This window comes from Perognathus longimembris, chromosome 13 (genome assembly GCF_023159225.1).
Source record: "Perognathus longimembris pacificus isolate PPM17 chromosome 13, ASM2315922v1, whole genome shotgun sequence".
Taxonomy (NCBI): Eukaryota; Metazoa; Chordata; class Mammalia; order Rodentia; family Heteromyidae; genus Perognathus; species Perognathus longimembris.
This window is the reverse complement of record NC_063173.1, coordinates 17286432-17294416: the sequence shown is the minus strand read 5'-3', so window position 1 is coordinate 17294416 and position 7985 is coordinate 17286432. Positions and strand designations below refer to the sequence as shown.

The window sequence follows — 7985 nt, the reverse complement described above, 5'->3', positions numbered from 1 at the left end:
AGGAATCAAACCCAGGGCTTCAGGTATACAAGGTAAGCACTCTTGCCACTAGGCCATATTCCCAGTCCTCCACTGATTTTCTTACTCTTAGCTGGCAGTCTAACTTTTTTTGGTGGCCATACTAGGGCTTGAATTCTTGCCTTCACACTCTTATTCAGCTTTCTTATTCGCACATGATTCACTACTACTAAAGCCACACTTTGAGTTTGGTATTTGGTAGTTAATTAGATATGGAACCTTTCAGAATTTTCTGCCTGAGTTAGCTTTGAAAGTGATCCTTTGGGGCTGGGGATATGGCCTAGTGGCAAGAGTGCCTGCCTCGTATACATGAGGCCCTGGGTTTGATTCCCCAGCACCACATATACAGAAAATGGCCAGAAGTGGCGCTGTGGCTCAAAGTGGCAGAGTGCTAGCCTTGAGCAAAAAAAGAAGCCAGGGACAGTGCTCAGGCCCTGAGTCCAAGCCCCAGGACTGGCCAAAAAAAAAAAAAAAAAAAAAAGAAAGTGATCCTTTAAGTTTCAGCCTCCTAAGTAGGTAGCATTACAGGTATGAGCCACATGCCTAACTAGTTTTTCTTAGATCCTTAAGTAAATGCTTTGTCTAAAAATACAGTTTTGAAAAATAAATGGAATATAAGTTTATAGACTTGAAGAATTGAGTTTGGAAGCCTGGCTCAGTTGGTAGAGTACTAGGCAATGAGCAAGTGTCAGATACTGACTATGAGTCCCATTCTTGGATCCCACCCCCCCAAAAAAAGGAATTGTTGATTCAATAAAATTATTAACTATTGAGGGATCCTTCCTCCCTAAGTTACTCTTCTATGCTTAATGTATCTGTTTATTAATAACTGGCTCCTGAAGTAAAAGAGAAAACCAGCATTTAGGAAGTGGCACTGTGGCTCAAAGTGGTAGAGCTAGCCTTGAGCAAAAAAGGAGCTCAGTGACAGTGTCCAGGCCCTCAGTTCAAGCCCCATGACCGACCAAAGGGAAAAAAAAAAGAAAGAAAACCACCACTTAGCTTCCTATATTTATTTATTATTATTATTATTATTATTATTATTATTATTATTATTATTTTTGGCCAGTCCTGGGGCTTGGACTCAGGGCCTGAGCACTGTCCCTGGCTTCTTTTTGCTCAAGGCTAGCACTCTGCCACTTGAGCCACAGCGCCCCTTCTGGCCATTTTCTGTATATGTGGTGCTGGGGAATTGAACCCAGGGGCCTCATGTATGGGAGGCAAGCACTCATGCCACTAGGCCATATCCCCAGCCCAGCTTCCTATATTTATGCTAAAAATCCTACAAGGCTGGGAAAGTGGCTTAATGGTAGAGTGGTTGTCTAGCATGCAAGAAGCCCTGGGTTCAATTCCTCAGCACCACATACACAAAAATAGCTAGAAGTGGCACTGTGTCTCAAGTGGAAGAGTACTAGCCATGAGCAAAGGAAGCTGAGGCACAGTGCCCAGGCCCTGAGTTCAAGCCTCAGGAATGGCAAAAAAAAAAAAAAAAAAAAAAGATCCTACAGTTTACTTTCTTATTGTAAACTGCTGCTAGCCATGCCTCAAGGCAATAAAAAATAGTTTTCATATGATTATGTTTTTGGAAAACTGTCATAAAATATGATTTCACTTAGTGAGTTTAGTGTGACAGTTGTAAATTACCACTTTCCAGTTTCATGCTTCAATATTGTATGCCTGAACGGCTTACTCCTCGCTGTGACTGACTTTTCAGCAGATGCGGCAGTCAGACAATCTCCTGAGAAACACTCATAAGGAGACACATGTCTTATAGTGAGAAAGAGTGGTGCTGAGTACAGGGCTCAAATGGCTGAGCATCTGCCTTGAAAGCATGAGGCCTTGAGTTCAAACCCTAGGACTCCAAAATAAGTGAAGAAGGATGACATGTCCTCTAGAAAAAATAATTTTAAAAATAAAGCTGTTCTTGGGCTGGGAATATGGTCTAGTGGCAAGAATGCTTGCCTCGTATACATGAAGCCCTGGGTTCGATTCCTCAGCACCACATATATAGAAAAATAAAGCTGTTCTTTTAAAAAGGCTGTTATGTTCTGATTTATTCAGATAATCTGGACTCATTAGAAGTCAGGATAGTTTATTGGCTTAGGCAAATAGCAGCACTCAGAGAAATAGTCCAGAGGCTAAATCTCAAAGCTTGTTCAGTCTGGATTCTAGTTCAGTCCTCTCTAATGCAAATGCAAAAGCTGCCTGCATTCTTTTGGCATACAACTTATGTCAATCCAGAGTTTAGCCTGCTGGCTTGTTGCCCTTGACTAGAGGCCAGAACCCTCCCTCCTCCCCCAGTTGGAGGACAGAACTCATTGCTGTGCCCATATTTGAAGGTGCCAACCAAATCTACCCTGCATTCATAGCCTACTGCTTCACCAACTGGTTTTTGGGATCTGATCACACTGGTTTCTGGTCTGCCTTGTCTGACAGCTGCCTGGACACTAGCCCTTAAAAACGAGTTCTAGGGCTGGGGATATGGCCTGGTGGCATGAGTGCTTGCCTCGTATACATGAGGCCCTGGGTTCGATTCCCCAGCACCACATATACAGAAAATGGCCAGAAGTGGTGCTGTGGCTCAAGTGGCAGAGTGCTAGCCTTGAGCAAGAAGAAGCCAGGGACAGTGCTCAGGCCCTGAGTCCAAGCCCCAGGACTGGCCAAAACAAAAACAAAAACAAAAAAAACGAGTTCTAAATGCCTGACTTGAGCCACCACATTCAAATCTATTTTTAGGACATCTTCCTTTCCTTGGCTGAGAAGCCATCAAACCCACCCCCCCACCTTTGTTTCAGTCCTAGGGCTTGAAGGGCCTGTGTATTGTCCTTGAGCCATAGTGACACTTCTGGTTTTTGAGTGGCTAAGTGGAGATGGAGTCTTGAGGACTTTTCTGCTAGGGCTGGCTTTGAACCTTGATACTACAGATGTCAGCCTCCTGAGTAGCTAAGCATTCTGCTTGAGGATGGAATTTCAAAGCCAGTCAGATTAGGTAAGGTAAGAAAGACTTGTTTCCAAACAAGCACCAAACGGGCGTGCACACACACACACACACAAGTGAAGCTATGGCTCAAGTGGTAGAGCCCTGGCCTTGAACCAAAAAGTTCAGAGGTAGCACCAAAGCCCCTGTTCAAGCCTAGAACTGGTGTGTGCACATGTGCACACACAGAGGCACACACACACACACACAGAAAAAAAGAAATGTAAGCTGTGCATGAATGGTTAGTTCATGACTGTAATCCTACTCAGGAGGCTGACATCTGTTGTATCAAGGTTCAAAGCCAGCCCTGGCAAAAAGTCCTCAAGATTCCATCTCCAGTTAACCAACAAAGTTCTAGACTAGAGGCATGCTTCAAGTGGTAGAATGCCAGCTGTGACCAAGAAAGCAACAGAGCCTAGCAACTGCGAGGTTGTGAGTTCAAGCCTCAGTACCAGTGCGTGTGCACACACGTGCGCACGCACACACACACACACACACACACACACCTATACAGGTGCTCAAGCTAAAGAAATATAAGAGAAATTGTATACATTGATATTATGAACATTTTAAATTCCTTTTGCTTTAATTCTTTTTTCCTCAAGGCTTTCACTTTAATTCTTTTTTTTTTTTTTTTTGCCAGTCCTAGGCCGTGAACTCAGGGCCTGAGCACTGTCCCTGGCTTCTTTTTTGCTCAAGGCTAGCACTCTGCCACTTGAGCCACAGCGCCCCTTCTGGCCATTTTCTGTATATGTGGTGCTAAGGAATCGAACCCAGGGCCTCATGTATACGAGGCAAGCACTCTTGCCACTAGGCCATATTCCCAGCCCATCACTTTAATTCTTATATTCTAATTAGGAAGATAACATAAACTTAATGCAAAATTTTAGAAAATATAAATAATTTTACCTTAACCTTTTCATTTTGATTTGGGTAAGTGCTCATAAGTTCATTGCTATCATTGATTGACTGTATCTTTCATGTACCTCATGTAAAACTCAATAGACTATTACTGTTTGGCTATCATGGTCTTTTCCCTGAATACATGTGTAAGGTTTGCCGGAAAAGAAACCCACCCATGGTTCAGGCAGAGAACAGTTTATTGGAGGGGAGAGCAAACTGCCAGCCCACACAAGATGGAGGCATGGGGAGACAGATTGGAAGGAAGAAGAGAAAAAGACAGAGAGAGAGCAACAGAGAGTAAGAGATAAAAGTAAGTGAGTGGGGAATTGTGTTGAGCCAGAGTGTATAAGGAAAGGTGGGAGGTATGGCCAGGTGGATTGAATCTGACCTTAGAGAAGGGAGAGGTAACTGGCTCCAGGTGTGCCAGTTACTTTGGTAACGCAGGTACTGGGCGAAGACTTAAACGGGGGGGGGGGGCATCTGCATGGAGCCCTCTCAGGGTGGATCTTACGATATGGACTGTTCAAAGTTTTCTTATAGGGGTTGCGAATATGGCTTGGTAGTAGAGTGCTTGCCTAATATGCATGAAGCCTTGGGTTTGATTCCTTAGCACCACATAAACTGAATGTGGTGCTGTGGCTCGAGAAGTATAGTGCTAGCCTTGAGCAAAAAGGAAGCCAGAGGCAGTGCTCAGTCTCTGAGTTCAAGCAAAAAAGAAAAAGAAAAAAGTTTTCTCATAATCTTTACATGGGTATTCCAACCATGTAAAAATATCATATATGAGGAGGCTGGGAATGTGGTTTAGTGGCTTAGTGGTAGCGTGCTTGCCTAGCAAGCATGAAGCCCTGGGTTCAATTCCTCAGCACCACATACACAGAAAAAGCCAGAAGTGGCACTAAGTATAGTGCTAGCCTTGAGCAAAAAGAAGCCAGGGACAGTACTCAGGCCCTGAGTCCAAACCCCAGGAATGGCAAAAAAAAAAAAAAAAAAAAAGAATATCATATATGATGGTTGGGCACTGGTGGCTCATGCGTGAAATTTTAGCTACACAGGAGGCTGAGATCTGAGGATCTTGATTCAAAGATAGCCTGGGTGGAAAGTCCATGAGACTCTTATGTCCAATTAAACATGAGAAAACTGGATGTGGCACTGTGGGTCAAGTGGTAGTGCTAGCCTTGAGCTGAAGAGCTCAGGGACAGCGCCCAGGCCCAAAGATCTAGCACCATGGAACTTGTTAGGAAAATGAAGGAGAAAGGAAGGAAACAGCCAGACTTGGTCTTCCACATGTGAGGACTGTTTATTGAAATAGAGCAGTAAGGGACACAGCCTTCCTGTGGGCTTGGAGACTGTAAGGTCCACCCCTGGGAGGGCTCCATGCAGATGCCCCCCACCTGTTTAAGTCTGGGCCCAGTACCTGAGTTACCTAAGTAACTGGCCCACCTAGAGGAAGTTAACTCCTTCTCTGAGGTCAGATCCAATCCACCTGGCCATATCTCCCAACTTTTCCTATATAATTTGGCTCACTATGACCCCCCCCACACTTGCTTTCCTTTTCTCTTACTCTCTCTTGCTGCTTTTCTCTCTTTCCTTTTCTCTCTTTTTTTTCTTCTTCCTCCCCCTCTGTCTTCCTACACCTCCATCTTGTGTGGGCTGGCAGTTTGCTCTCCCCCCAATAAACTCCTTTCTCCTGAACCATGTGGTGGGTTTCCTTTCTGGTGAACCTTATAAAGACTATGTGGAGACCTGGGATAGGAGCTGGATTTTTATGAAGTCTGAGGAAGGAAGCAGAGGTTACTGAAAAAGCCATTAGGTCAAGGGAGGTGGAGGGCTTTTTGGTTGGGCCCACGAAGGAATGTTTACTGCCATATTTAGGTAGATTGTTCTGTGGAGTAAGATCTATCTTGAGTGTGGGCTAATTCTACCCAGAACTATGCAGGAGCTTGAGGGTAGATTAAAGTTTATGCAAATTGTAAACTGTTTACTGTTTAGCTGTAGTTCCCAAGATGAGAAAGTAATCTACCACTTGTGTATAAAATATTGTCACTTGTAGATTCTTCCACCTTACTATCTGCACATACTTCTCTATACAAATCCAATAAAAACCTTGGTGAATGGAAACTTGGGATCTGAAGCTGGGGGAGGGCTACAGGTCCCCCGGTTAGGTACGGTTTCCATTACTGCCTTGTTCCTGGTCGTGATGGGTTAAGGGATATGTGGCAGGTTGCTGTAATGGGGTCCCCCCAAGGGAGAGGACCACAATGTAATGGGGTGCGAGGGGGAGAAATCCCCCATCCCTCCAAGAGTTCATCACTCAGAGACAGTCTCAAGTAAAAAGATGGATTTACTGGGGAAGTAAAAAGTATACTAGGGCTGGGAATGTGGTCTAGTGGCAAGAGCACTTGGCCTCTTAATACATGAAGCCCTGGGTTTGATTCCTCAGCACCATATTTATAGAAATGGCCAGAGGTGGTGCTGTGGCTCAAGTGGCAGAGTGCTAGCCTTGAGCAAAAAGAAGCCAAGGACAGTGCTCAAGCCCTGAGTTCAAGGCCTAGGACTGGCAAACAAACAAACAAAAAAGTATACTGACGGACCAGGGCCATAACCCAGACTCGGAAGGTGGGACCACGCGCACCGGGCCACGCTTGGAGTTGGGTTATAAAGGCAAATACCACATGGTCAAGCCTGCCACACGCAGGTGGCCAATGGAGTTATAATCTGTTTCATAGTAACTGTTTAAACCAACCTATCATTCTAGTTAGAATTGGTGCACAGATTTGGGGGGGCTCACTTGATGCAGGGCTATACATCTACTCATGGGAGGGCACAGGTTTGACCTTGAAAGTTCCATAACTCAGGTGGTCAAGCAGTTTACACAATCTTATCACAGCAAAGCAGAACTTCCCTGGATGGTGGGGGGGGGGGGGATCTTAGTGAAGATGGAGTTGGCTTCTGCTCTCTTTAACTAATCTGAGATGGAGTCAATCTGACACCCCTCAACAGCCAATGATGGTGCTGGCCAGATCTGACCTCCATATTACAGTTGCAACTACTAACTTTGAGCACAGTCTGGCAATGTGGCTCAGTGGTAAGAGCTACTACCTACCTAACTTTGAGCACAAAAGCTCAGGGACAGTGCCCAAGCCCCTGAATTCAAGTCCTATGACTGGCACAAACATAAAAAGGATCAGCCAGGTACTGGAGGTTCATGCCTGTAATCCTAGCTACTCAGGCTGAGATCTGAAGATGGGGGTTGGAAGCCAGCCCCAGCAGGAAAGTCCATGAGATGTTTATCTCCAATTAACCACCAGAAAAACTGGAAGTAGAGCACTGGGGTAGAACACAAGCCTTGAGCAAAAAAGAGCTCAGGAAAGCAACCAGGCCCAGAGTTCCAGCCCTAAGACCAAAAAGCAAAAACAAAACAAAACAGAAAGAAATGAATCAGGCCTGGTGGCACAAGTCTGTAAGCCTATCAAAGTGGGTGATGGAGATAGGTGAATCACAGCTGGAGTCCAGTATGGATAAAAAGCTCCTTAGGCCTCAACTTAGTGACTTGGCATGGTGGTATATGGCTATCATCTCAGCTACATGGGAAAGCACAAAGAGGAGGATCATAGTTCAGTCGCCAGGTGTCAGTGGTCTAACTACTCAGGAGGCTGAGATCTGAAGACTGCAGCTCAAAGCCAGTCTGGGCAATCCGTGAGCCTTATCTCCAATTAACCACCAGCAAACTGGACGTGGTCAAGTGGTAGAGCACTAGTTGAGCTGAAAAGCTCAGGGACAGCACAGAGGCCCAGAGTTCAGGCCCCTTGACCAAAAACAAAAAACAAAACAAAAAAATCCAAACAAACAACAAAGCAAAAAGCTAGTGCTCAAGGCTAGTGATGAATCACTTGAGCCCAAGCTCCACTTTCAGCTTTAAGGTGGTTGGTTATTTGGAGGTAAGAGACTCCTGCCCTGGACTTTCCTGCCCTGGCTGGCATCAACCCTTGATCATCAGGTCTCAGCCTCCTGAGTAATTAGAATTAGTAGTTAGGATTACAGGTGTGAGCCACCAATGCTAGGCCTTGAGTGCATTTTGTTGTTGTTGTAG

The 7985-nt window shown here is 45.1% G+C and overlaps 1 long non-coding RNA gene across 1 annotated transcript; it reads right to left on the bottom strand.

The window, feature by feature from the left end:
- Positions 1–2409: 2409 nt before the first annotated feature.
- On the bottom strand, positions 2410–2783 carry LOC125361563. The gene is made up of 2 exons (XR_007212956.1): positions 2704–2783; positions 2410–2482 (listed from the first exon to the last, which is right to left on the bottom strand). It is a non-coding gene; the product is annotated as an uncharacterized LOC125361563 (long non-coding RNA).
- Between the last annotated feature and the right edge of the window lie 5202 nt (positions 2784–7985).